Raw genomic sequence first — 13,458 nt, 5'->3', positions numbered from 1 at the left:
AACCATCGACCTCCTGCATGCCAACCAAAAACTCTACCACTGCACTAACTGTACAGCACGACTATTCTGTGCTGACAGAGGTAGTTACTCTACATGTGGTTACAGTGTTGCCAGATTGCCACACTTCAACGTCCTTTTTCTGCCGGATATACTCGCAGGACGAAGTTTTGTGAGAGACATTTTTTTATTGCTGGCATGTGATGAGTCGCGCTGCGACGCCCGAGTGCGCGAATTACGCTTCACCCTGTATATACACGCGAGTAAATCCATTCCTCTGTCATTTTTATAAAATGTTGCTGTACCGTAGCCTGAGGACAGACTTCTAAACTGCCGGGTTGGGGGGCTCAGACGGTTTAGGTGCTGGTCTTCTGACCCCAACTTGGCAGCTTCGATTCTGGCTCACTCCGGTGGTATTTAAAGGTGCTCAAATACGTCAGCCGCTTATCGGTATATTTACTGGCCTGTAAAAGAACTTCCGCGTGACAAAACTCCGGCATCCCAGTGTCTCCGGAAACCGTCAAAAGTAGCTAGTGAAACGTAAAAACAATAAAATTATTATTAATTCTGAAACTCTTGCTGAACGTTATTTCTAGCGGAAGAATGGACTGAAACGTAAAAGCCAAGTGTCTCAGGCACATGTGGGTGAAGAGAGGAGTGGAAATGTCACCAGCAGCCCACTAAACATATAACAAGGGAATCAATAGTTCTTACTGTACTTAATTTACTCTTCACATAAAGTTTTCATAATTTAACAACTTAGCAATGTACTTGGAATTTTCAGCCAACTGAATTCTAATCTGTTTGAATAAATAATAATTGAACATTGTTGTGAGTGGTACTTATATGTAACAGCAATTCATTATGAGAACATTAAACTAAGAATAAACATGCTGGCATCACAAATAATGTGCACTACATGTAAACAGTGACAACACGTTTAGATACATGTATTACTTATTTTACATACGAGGGCTGTAAATAACGCATAGGCAATATTGATAGAACACAATATTTAACAAACTAACAATTGCAATTATATTACATTCCTTCAATGTATTCACCTGCTAAGTCTATTACCTTCCGCCAAATATTGGGAAGCCGTTGGGGACCGTTGGCAAGGCGTTCTCTGTTGTTGACAGCGACGGAGCGCCCTACTACGCGGAGTACAGATGCCACGTCAGGAAATCGGAGTCTTCGGAGGGGTTCCTTCAACTTCGGAGACAGGTCGAAGTCACAAGGACTCTGTCTGGTGGGTGTTCCAAGAACTACCAATGCCACGGTTGGAATAAGAGATTGACATTGTTTGCGATATGACAATGTGTGTTGTCTTGCAACACGATAGTGCGATCGTCTCGCAATAAACTAGGACGTTTGCGCCGCATAGCCGGATTCAGATGTCGATCCAGAAATCGGCAATAGTAGTCACTGTTGACGGTTTGCCCTCATGTGCAGCATGCGTAAGAATAACACCCTCGTTGCCGTATGCCACAATCAGCATAAGCTTCACATGGCTGGGTACCTGTTGATATTTCTGTGGACGTAGCCAACCTGGGTGACGCCATTCATTCGATTGACACTTTCATTCAGGCTCGTAGGCTTGTGCCCACGTCTCATCAATGGCGACAATACGCTGCAGAAATGCGTCTCCTTCGTTGTGGTATCTGTCCAGGTGGATGCCAGACAATGCATATCGGTGCCATTTTTGTACGTCGGTGAGTTGATGTGGAACCCAAAGGGACCCAATTTTCCTCATGTTAAGACATTTCGCCAGTATGTGCCACACCGTTTGATGACTGAGCCCACCGGGCGCGTTGGCCGTGCGCGTTGAGGCGCGCGGCTGTAAGCTTGCATCCGGGAGATAGTAGGTTCGAATCCCACTATCGGCAGCCCTGAAGATGGTTTTCCGTGGTTTCCCATTTTCACACCAGGCAAATGCTGGGGCTGTACCTTAATTAAGGCCACGGCCGCTTCCTTCCAACTCCTAGGCCTTTCCTATCCCACCGTCGCCATAAGACCTATCTGTGTCGGAGCGACGTAAAGCCCCTAGCAAGAAAAAAAAAATAGATGACTGAGACCAACCTCTACGGATAATTTCCGGACAGTCCATCGATGGTCTACGGAAACGAGACCACTCACGATGTCAATCTGATCTTGAGGAATAGACGGGCGACCTGTGCAGTGCAAATACTCAGTCACAATCCGACCCGAACGAAACGCCTTGATCCATCGTGAAACAGTCCTATACGTTAATCCATTCTCGCCATAGGCTTCACGTAAACATCGACAACATTCTGATGCAATTTTGCCACCAACGCAGATCACCTTTAGAAAACATGCTTTAGAGAGGTGAAATCAACACTTTTCGCTTCAACGCCACACACCAACAATACTCCCAACTGGATGCCCATCAAATGCACACGACACATCGAGAACAGCACCACCTGACCGCTCCACTACCCTCTTTACCTATTCCGGATCTCCTGCGAATATCTGGACTACGTTGCCAATACTTACAGCCCTCGTATTAATTTGTATGAAATATTTTTATATTCGTGGGTTTAAAAGAATAGCACATTAAGTCAGTTCTTCACATGTTCTCACTATCCTCTGCGATTTTGTTTCTACTCCATTCACTAGCGATATCTATTAAGTCGTTCTAGGTCATTTTCGTTACTGAATCTTCCAATTCTCACTTTCTTGCTTAGTTTTAAGAGAGCAATTTCATTCAGGTAAAATACATTAATACAATTTCAGCTACACGGCGCTCTTCTAGGTACTCTTCGAAATTGAATTCATATTTTTAAATGAAGAAATATTCATATTCTTACTTGGAGAGCAGATATAGGCCATGTAAAAGCCTTCAAAACTTGTTTTTATCAAAATTAAGATTTTTTTTATTAATTGTGTTTTGCTCGCAAACGCATGATGTATTTTGTACGCTACATACGTTATCTTATTTCACGGCTTTGTCATCTTCCATTTAAGAGTAGAATTTTTTTGCTATTTGCTTTACATCGCACCGACACAGTTAGGTCTTATGGCGACGATGGAATGGGAAGGAAACTGCCGTGGCCTTAATTAAGGTACAGCCCCAGCATTTGCCGGAAAATGGGAAACCACGGAAAACCATCCTCAGGGATGTCGACAGTGTGATTCGAATCCACAATCTCCCGGATGCGAACTCACAACTGTGCGCCCCTAACCGCACGGCCAACTCACCCGGTAGTAGATTATTATTTGACACCTTACCACTAATAGCAAGTTATGAATAGATTGCCTCTCTTCTATCACGTATTACTTTCATATCTTATAAAACTTCACATTACGATGAGATGAAGTTTAAAGCCTCCTTACATTATACTGTCGTAAGCTCGAAACTGTTCTCTGCACAATAACACTAACAGCATGTCAGCTTATAAACAAGTAAATGAAATGGCGTATGGCATTTAGTGTCGGGAGTATCCAAGGACATGTTCGGCTCACCAGGTGCAGGTCTTTTGATTTGACACCCGTAGGCGACCTACGCGTCGTGATGAGGATAAAATGATGATGATGACGACATATACACCCAGCTCTGTGCCAGCGAAATTAACCAATCATCGTTAAAATTCCCGACCCTGCCAGGAATCGAACCCGGGACCCCTGTGACCAGAGGCCAGCACGCTAACCATTTAACCATGGAGCCGGACTATAAACAAGTGTCTAGTAGTTATGATTACGAAACTGATCTAATAGAAGTGAAAATTCGTTCAAAAAAGTAATGAGCACAGGGTAATGCAAACCTTCTCCCAGGTGCAGTTTCCTCAGAAACAATTTGAACACTACAGGTACAACGTTTGTTGCGGTTTCTACATGGGATGATAATTATATTTTGATAATAATTAAAATCAATCCTGATAAAATGTTAACTGCGAGGAACATCCACTCATTATTTTTTGAGCGACAGTAGATTTAGGACATTGCTACATTTTCATAAGGCGAATAGCTGAGTGATTTAAAAATTCCATTATCTTTCAGTCAGGGTAATTTCTGAATGATTTTCATGAAAGCCATTTACTCTTCAAAACCAAAGAAGGATGCTTTTTGGTCACGCTGTGATCGATAATATATAGATAATGACCCATTACTTAGTTGCCTATGAACAATTTCCGGCATAGCAAACAGCAGGATACTATTATGGTTAGATAGAAACAACTTGGAACGAGGTCTCTGAAAAGTTTAAGGGTGCGCATATGAATACGGTAGATCTACTTGTCTACCGAAGTATCATTCCGTCTCTGAAGGGGACAGAGTGCCCCGTAGACGGTAACGCCGTCTCTTAGGCCATGGGGATTGTACCGATGGTGGAGATGATCGGAAAAGGCGAGAGGGTTGGCGGCCGTGGCCTATACTAGGAACTGACCCGGCATTCGCCTTAGTTCAGGAAAGTGGAACGTGACGGAAAACCAATCTCAGGACAGCCGACGCTCGGGACCAGCCCCACACCATCTCCCGAATGGAGAGGCGTAGTGCCACGGTAGAGGCTTGGCCACCCCTTCTCTGCTCGGTTGATCGGTCGGAGTACGGAGCAGCCGTGGCCACTTGTAAGCCGAGGTCTTCTCTGTATCCGCCTACCATGCGTTACATATTCTAGTTAAAGTAATGGGAGCTTGGATAGAGTTACCGCAACATTCAAATACTGGAACTCATTTCTCATACGATTTAACCAAAGTGGAAAAGTGTGAGAGACGTTCTGCACCCGGGATGATGGAAATGGAGTTATCTGTTATCTATGTAAATAGAACGTTTAATGAGGCACTAAGTAAATGACGTTCCGTCGGCTGTATTAGTCGAATGTATTAGGCCGTACTCCACCATCATTTTTACCAACTGCAGTAGATATTAATGCAATAGAATCGTATTCAGCAGATGCAAGGTTTATGCCGAGATTGGTATACCTTGTTTTGGAATTTAATACAAGAAAGCAAGCTTAAATGAAACATAAACAGCATTACATTGCACGTGTGAAATAAAGGATGACAGGAAAGATAAGAATTGTATATCGGAATCCGATCACCAGTTATACCCGTTGGTAGTCTTAACAACAGTACGAGTTTTGTATTGGACAAATGGTGATTAGAACGATTCTGTAGTAAAACAAGGAATTTAAAGCCCCAGAAACAGAGTCCGTTATACCGAAAGTTAGACAAAAATAGCTTACTCTCGAGAAAGACAGGGTGACAGAAGCTACAAACTTGGAGTGTCGCATTTCGCTAGTTGAGCAGTTATGGCATAATTGAGTACTTAAAGATGAAAAATTGCTACGCAACTCGGACATGAGTTAACTCCATTTTTGAGCGATTATAAACTTCCGTTAAATCAGTTTTGTAATGGTAACAATTAGAAATGCGCAACCGAGCTCGATAGCTGCAGTCGCTTAAGTGCGGCCAGTATCCAGTATTCGGGAGACAGTAGGTTCGAACCCCACTGTCGGCAGCCCTGAAAATGGTTTTCCGTGGTTCCCCATTTTTACACCAGGCAAATTCTGGGGCTGTACCTTAATTAAGGCCACGGCCTCTTCCTTCCCACTCCTAGCCCTTTCCTGTCCCATCGTCGCCATAAGACCTATCTGTGTCGGTGCGACGTAAAACAACTAGCAAAAAGAAATGCGCTTATACCCTTTAATGATGTTAGTGCTGTCATGGAGAGGACAGTTTCCAACATATAGGTCCTAAGTGCATAATGCAAATGGCTTAAAACTTCGTCCCATCCTAACATGAAGGTGCTTCATACACGGATAAAAAACGACAAAATGTTGCTGTTACTTCATATAAGGGCCTTAGAGCATGTTCGTCAATTACGCCATGTACTCGCGAGGGAATTGTTTGGGTTGGAACAGACCGATTGCAATCAAACTCGGTAGGATAATCAATTAAAACATCAAACTTAGTGGTAACAGTCATTCTGCCGTAAAATAATATTTAGTTACCTAAAAATGGAAATCTGTTGCTGCAGTTTGAAATGAAATGTGGTGTATCGAGAGAATATATTGCAATGGAACTTGCGTAGAATGATCAATTAAATACCAGAACATCGCTGTAAGCCTGCCGTTTTTACAAAGGCTGTCCACAGCATGACTAAATGTGAAATTCTGACAGGAATGGTGCCAGTTTCCTTGTCTGTGCTAATACAATATTAGGCTCATATCATGACCGTATACACACAGATACTTTATAATACTGCAGCTTCCATTATGAACGATTCAGAAGTACTATAGCCCTAATATTTTGATGAATTCATGTACTATAGGTATTAATAACAAATCTTTGTAGAGCGTGTTGTTCGTGTTGTCAACGTTTCGTTTTTACTATAAAGTGTTTTATGTAACTCTAAAATAGAACTATACAGAGTGTATCTGTGATGATTTTACTAACTTTCATGGGGCCTACTAATTTGGTTGTAGGAGAAGCACCTGTGTGTCATACAAAGTCCGCTGTAGAGACGACCAAGTTTGAGCCTTCCAAGATGACTGCTGTCTAAGTAGATAGCCTGCAGGTATTGCCGTGTTCCGTAAACAAGTTGGGGCGCGGGCGTGGAGTGGTGGAAGATTGACGGACTCACTAGACAGCTGGACTCACGCCAAGGACAGAGTACCGGTACTCTATGCTAGAGTGGAGGGAAGTGAGGACTTTATAAGGGTTAGTTCAAAATGTCAAGTTTTTAAGGGTTTAAATCGAAATAAATGTGTGTACATTTCTAAATATTTTTTGAATATGATTTGATAGAATCCGATGAAGTTCTTTGAAAAGTGTAACATATCATTCTATTTTAATTAAGTCGTTTATTTTTCAAGTTACCGTATGTTTCCTTTTTCCGGTGGTTTATACATGTATTTACTCAAAATTAGTTTCTGTGTCCTGAAGAACATAACATTTAATTATATAAATATAAATCATTTTAAAATGACATGAGCAGTGTGTCATCCTCAGCAGTATTGCTTGGCTTTCCTCACCGGGTCCTCTGCATCTCGTATTAGTCGACTTTCAACATTTTAACCCAGAATTTAAATCCTTAGACTGGTCAGGAATCAAATAATTTGTGAAAATGATCTTCAGTGTATGTGCAAGTGGAACTGACAAGAGAAGTGCCACACCGTTCGTACTGAGATCTACCTTGACATTTTGGCAACATATCCGATGTGCCGCGAGAATACCACATGCGAAATATTAGCTGCCTATTTCTACTGTAAGGAAGCTGTAATCCTACGTGGTCAGACGTTAGAGCAGTACAGCTGGATAACTTTGTCTCACTGGCAAGATGTGGAGAGTGCGTGTGTGCTACGCTGGAAGCTCCCTATCACGTCCGATGTTATCAATGAAGTACAAGCAAGAAATAGAAATAAATTGTATCGACTGAATGATGAAAAGTTCTTGTTTGCACCAAGCAAAACGAGTAAGGACTTCTTTTTCATACCGAGAGGAAATGTATGTTGAAGTACTGGGATCAGTGAGAAGAGAGCCTTTCTATTTGAAGACAACAGTTTGTGAAGACGTGGAGATTCCTTGTTCTTTCATGTTTTCATTCTCATACTCGTCTCCTCGTACGCTGATGAATGTCACTGTGTTTACTCTATCTTAATATTTACATTCTTTGGTCAATAATTTTGAGAGCACTGCGAAAAAAGGAATCAAACTGTACGCTATAAGTACGTTTAAACATATATATTCACCCTAATGCAAAAGCATTCATTGAGAATAAAATGCAATTTCCGAATTATTTTGGATGTATCACAAATATTACAGTGATGCAAACAAACCATGGTTAGCTTAATGCAATTTAGATTCAATGTGGCAGTCATGTAATATTGGCCTTACACATAATGATGTGCGAATAACTGAATTTAATTGCATATACATGATAGGATGAGCGCATTAGCAGATTTACACTTGATCACAGTGACACATCATGCCCCACTCCAAACCTAATGACGCCATGATAGACTGAACACATTTTCATCGTTCAGAATACATGAGACACGTTTAAATTTAACGGAAAAATTGCTGCAGTACGTTGTTTTATATTTGTGAACACCAAGTTCCTGAATGTCCAGTAATATTCCCCATGTAATCCTCTTCCCTGTCTGCAAATCTATCTACCTTAACAAGATGAATCACAGAAAATACGTTGCGTGGTTAAATCCCGGGTAAGTACACTTCTGGTGAGACTATTTGAGAGGGTAGCGTCCATGCTCACCCTGGATATTGTGATATTTTATCTTATTTCAGTTCCTGACACACGGTCGTCAAACCTACACCCATACATTTGGGTTACAAACACCTAAACATTATATGTTATCAGATACATGTTACACGTACACACAGGATAATGAAGAAGGTTTAACCTTAATTGGAAAATAATGTTCTTCAGATTAATATTGTTATGGTGATACTCTAAAATTGTTACACAAAATTCGTGTCATAAAGTGCAGGTGTGATACTTGGTCAATGATAGTGAACTCAGTGTACATTTGACACCCACATATTGATTTTCTTCAAGATAAGTTGAATGTCAGATGATTTATTTTCTGTTACTGCAATTCCATAAGAAACTCTAGAGGAAACGCAAACTTCGAACAACTCCCTCTTGCCCTTCTGTCCCTAGTCATGCAAGACCAATAGCTTTTTAATTTGTGCAGTGGAGTGTCCCGTCACGAACGAATCGAAATGAATATTGTTCAATGTTGCTGAATAGTACAAGGCGTGTTTTTTTTCTAAGTAAGGGCCGTTTGATAATAATTACACAACGAAAACCATTTTCAAAAACCACATTTATTTGCATATTCTCCATACTTTACTCTTTTTTTCAACATAGCCGCCAAGTTCGTTTAAACACTTATCATACCACAACTAAGTTTTGAATACCCTCTCCATAGACACTTGCCGCCTGCTGCGATAACCAAGAGGAGTTGATCTTGATCTTGCGCTGGGAAAAGGTGTGTTTGTCCTTCACCTTTACAAGCGAATGTTTTGTTTTTGTACAGATTTGAATGTTAAATGGCGTTTTTGACTCGTTATGCCGAAGAAGGTGACGACATGTTGAGTCAGAAACACGGGTTTCGCATATCACGCCCAAATCGAAGCAACAGAGTATGGAATGGAGATACACACACATGCTCCTTTAATAATTACGAACTATGCGCGCGTCTCCTTTACAGCTGCTTTGGACTCAGAGTAAAAACGCCGCTGGACGGTCTGGTTTTATAAGAGAGACCATTTATCATTAGGTAGTAAGTTATTCAGTTCAACACTCTTCAGTTTATGTCGAAAATTAAACTAAATGAAGCGATACGGGGGGCCAAATACAACTGGGCTTTTTCAGAAATGGGAACATCATTGCAAAGGGCAGTTTCCTCTATGAGGAGGAAATCATGAACGTCGCAGTTTCCGCAACGGCCTAGGAAAAACTGTTTGTCGCCTAAGCAATTCGGTTCATCTTTAGCATTCTGAGTTCTGGTGTAAGAACAACATGCTGTTACTACACATCACTGCACACTGCTCTGTGCTTGTCGAAGATGCACGCGTATGGTAATAGCTACTCGTTTCCCGCGCTCGCCGTTTTTATCTCATCTTTTACCCTGCGATGTCTCTACATTGCCTTGCTTGAAAGCAAAGCTAGGCGGAAATCCATTTCAGATGGCTGGCGAGATAGTAACTTACGGGAAGATCGGTTCGTCGTTATCTTCCGTCAGAGTTTCCAGTAAATCTGTCAAAGTTGGCAGACTTGTATCGTGTGCAAGAGTGACGATTTCGAAGAAGAAAATGTGTAAGTGCTAATGAAAGTGAATGTCTTGTAACATGGTTCGCGAAATCTATTGAATGCACTACATAACAGAAATCTGCAACTCGTTCTTCAAATCTGGTATTTTTTTTGCTAGGGGCTTTACGTCGCACCGACACAGATATGTCTTATGGCGACGCAAATCTGGTATGCAGGTCATCAGCAAATGATAAAAATATCATAGATAATTCTTATTTAGTTAAACACTCTCTGATCAACTTACAGTACATGTGTTGTAGTTTGCATTCGTTTTACTTCTTATAGCGTGTGCGAAGTATAGGCCAACATGACATCAGTTTTAACACCGTCCTGTGGGAGATCAATAAGTTACTCCACGTTAGATGTCCCTACACTACTGATAGAGTGCCAGTTTAAATTATCATAGTTCACAGAGTACACTTCCGAAGTACAATAAATGAATAATAATAAAAATAACTCATGTAGGGGGCCAAATTCCGTCCCCACACTTAATTTCATCCCCCTAAGGATATCTAGTTTGCACGGTGGGTACATTTTGTTCAGCCGCCCGCACACGCTTAGCCTCTTGTTGTGAGAGGTGGTTGTCTGCAGCGCGTTTAGTTTCCGTGTACAAAGAGGATTCATTTTTCATGCTGAGGTGAGTTAGTGCAGCATTCAGGGTGGGCGGCATCTGCCATGTGTAGGTTACTGCGTGTTAGTGTGGTGGAGGATAGTGTTATGTATGGTGTGTAAGTTGCAGGGATGTTGGGGACAGCACAAATACCCAGCCCCCGGGCTATTAGAATTAACCAATGAAGGTTAAAATCCCCGACCCGGCAGGGAATCTAGCCCGGGACCCTCTGAAACGAAGGCCAGTACGCTTACCTTTCAGCCAACGAGCAGGTCTTATGAACTTGTCCTGTCTATTGAGTGTCAAGTTCATCAGTTCAAGAAATGCTTGTGCCTGCATATACACCGGTCGGACCCCCAGACTAGTGGTCAGTCTGTGAAGTGTTGAGTCCCCTTGAGCACAATATGAGCAGGGATAAGAATCAGTCATTCGTATTCGATATAGCCGTTCCTTTGTTGGTACAACATCAAGGCCTGCCATATACCATGTAGATCGCACTTTAGCAGGTAAATGAGGAGCACTAATGTTTTCCCAAAGTCGTTGAAAGTCAGTGTTTGAAGGGACTTGCGTGGTGGAGGTGTTTGACGAAAGAAATCAACATAAATCAGACGTGTTAATTGTACTTCTGGTACTAACTTGGTTTCCATCAAATAGCACATTCTTCCAAATAAATGCGGGACAATCCGAAGATCAGGTGGATTGCGCAAGTCGGTAGACCAGTGTTTCAACCAAGCAGATGAGAAGCCCCTTTGGTTCATTTCTATTTTTCTTCCATGACTCAAGAACAGGGCATCACATTTAATGGTGACGTTTACCAACCCAAATCCACCAGCTGTTGACTGAAGGTACAGGGTAGTTAACGGTACTCGGAAGATGTTACTGTGCCAAATGTACCATGAAATAGCACATATTATTTGTCTAGCAAACGTTGCAGGCAATGGTAGTATTTGTGCGAGATACCAGCATTGTGATAGAAGGTATGTGTGGACAGTCCAGATCCTTTGGATTAGAGTGAGGTCCCGACATTAAAGTTCTTTTGCATCAACTTTCATCATGTCGACAACAGGTCCCCAATTTTGTTGATACATTTCAGTGGACTTTCGAGTGTAATATATTCCAAGTATCATGTGTGTTTCTACCGTTTGCAGGGGCAGGAGTTGGGATAATGATGCCCAATCTCCGAAGGGTATCACTTTGGACTTATGATAGTTGATAGACAACACAGATACTGCACTGGAATGTGCGAGAGCATTTCGCATGTGGAGTATATCGTTATCCGAAGTTAATATTACACTGCGTCATCCACGTAAGCAGCTACCGTGAGCTTTGCATTTCCTTGTGATATTCCTCCTATTTCCTTATGCAGCTTGCAAATGAGAGGATTTCAGGCCAAGGTAAACAGCACCATCGAAGCCGGACATCCTTGTTTTACTGACCTCTTAATAGGGAAAGGGTTTATTGTGAAAGCCATTAATTTGCAAAATTGCAGATAAGTTTGTGTATAGACACTGAATGTAAGATATAAATGTGGGAATAGGACCATGCCAATATTAAACATTTTATCAGATACTGATGATTCACACTGTCAAATGCACGCTGGTAGTCTAAGGACACTAGTAAGCTCTGGGAATGATTGCGTTTGGTTTACACTACGTAATTACGCAGCGAATAGGTAACATCAAATATTGTTCGACCAGATACTCCGCAATGTTTTGCAGGGTGCATGAGGGAGGATAAAGATGGTCGTAATCTGTTGACTCGATTCTTCACGAGTCCGTTCGCAGCCCATCACTAATTACATGTAATCGCTACAGTGAGCTGGCTGGCGTGAGTTACTGTAGCGGCCATTATAATAAATCAGCGAAGGTTCGTAATTTTGTCCCCCTTCATTTTATTTGTTATTTATGAAGTGTATTATTATTTTCAGATAGGAAAACACAAGCAGTGGTACGTAGGTGGATTAAAAGGTTAGTTGCACTAACGCGCCGCAGCAGCGCGCTGTGTGTCGGAAACGTGGGCACAGCGGAGAATGGGACAGACACTGCCCACACGTCTGTTAGGCAGGTCGCTGTGGTGTCTTGTCTAGTATTGAGTGAATAGCGGCCAAATGCAATGGCGCGTCAACTGGACGATCACTCCAAATATGAGGTGCGTGCGACAATCCGATTCCTGTGGGCCAAAAGGAAGAAATGCACGGACATTAATCTTGAAATTAGTGCTGTGCATGAGGAGCAGGCCATTTCCCGGCAAGTTATAGTAAAGTGGTGTCAGCAATTCGAAGCCGGACAAACGGATATCACAGACAACCATCGCGAAGGCAGGCCCGCAACGTCCAGGACGCGTGCAAATGTCAACAGTGTGAATGCGATCATTAGACAGAACCGGCGCATTAAACTGAGAGAAATCGCGACGCAGCTGAACATGTCGTATGGCAGTGTGTTCGCCATTGTTCACGAGGACCTTGGATATCGTAAGCTGTGTCAAAGATGGGTCCCACGTCTTCTCACCGATGAGCACAAGGGACGGCGTTTCCAATCCCCCTGGCATTTTTTCAACGCTATGCCGCAGACGGCAACGGGTTTCTGCGGCGAATCGTCACAGGCGACGAAACGTGGGTCCACCACTTCACCCCCGAAACGAAGCGAACATCAATGGAATGGGTGCACCCCTCATCACTACAACGAAAGAAGGTCAAGGTTCAACCTTTAGCCTGTAAGGTTATGGCGACAGTGTTCTTTGACATGGAGGGTTTGCTGCACGTGGAATTCATGCCGAAAGGAACGACGATCAACTCGGCGTCGTATTGTCAAACGTTGCACCGGTTGCGTAAGGCGATTAAAGGGAAGCACGCGGGGAAATTGAGTACCGATGTGATTTTAGTGCACGATAACGCAACACCTTACAAGGCCCGCGAAACGAGAAAACTGCTGTAGCGTTTCAAGTGGGAGGTCTGGCCACATCCACCCTACAGTCCCGATCTAGCGCCATGTGACTTTCATCTGTTCGGTAAGCTCAAAACGGAGCTCGGTGGTCGACGTTTCCAGACCGATAAG

The sequence above is a fragment of the Anabrus simplex genome, chromosome 2 (genome assembly GCF_040414725.1).
Source record: "Anabrus simplex isolate iqAnaSimp1 chromosome 2, ASM4041472v1, whole genome shotgun sequence".
Taxonomy (NCBI): Eukaryota; Metazoa; Arthropoda; class Insecta; order Orthoptera; family Tettigoniidae; genus Anabrus; species Anabrus simplex.
Note: the sequence above shows the minus strand (reverse complement) of the source record.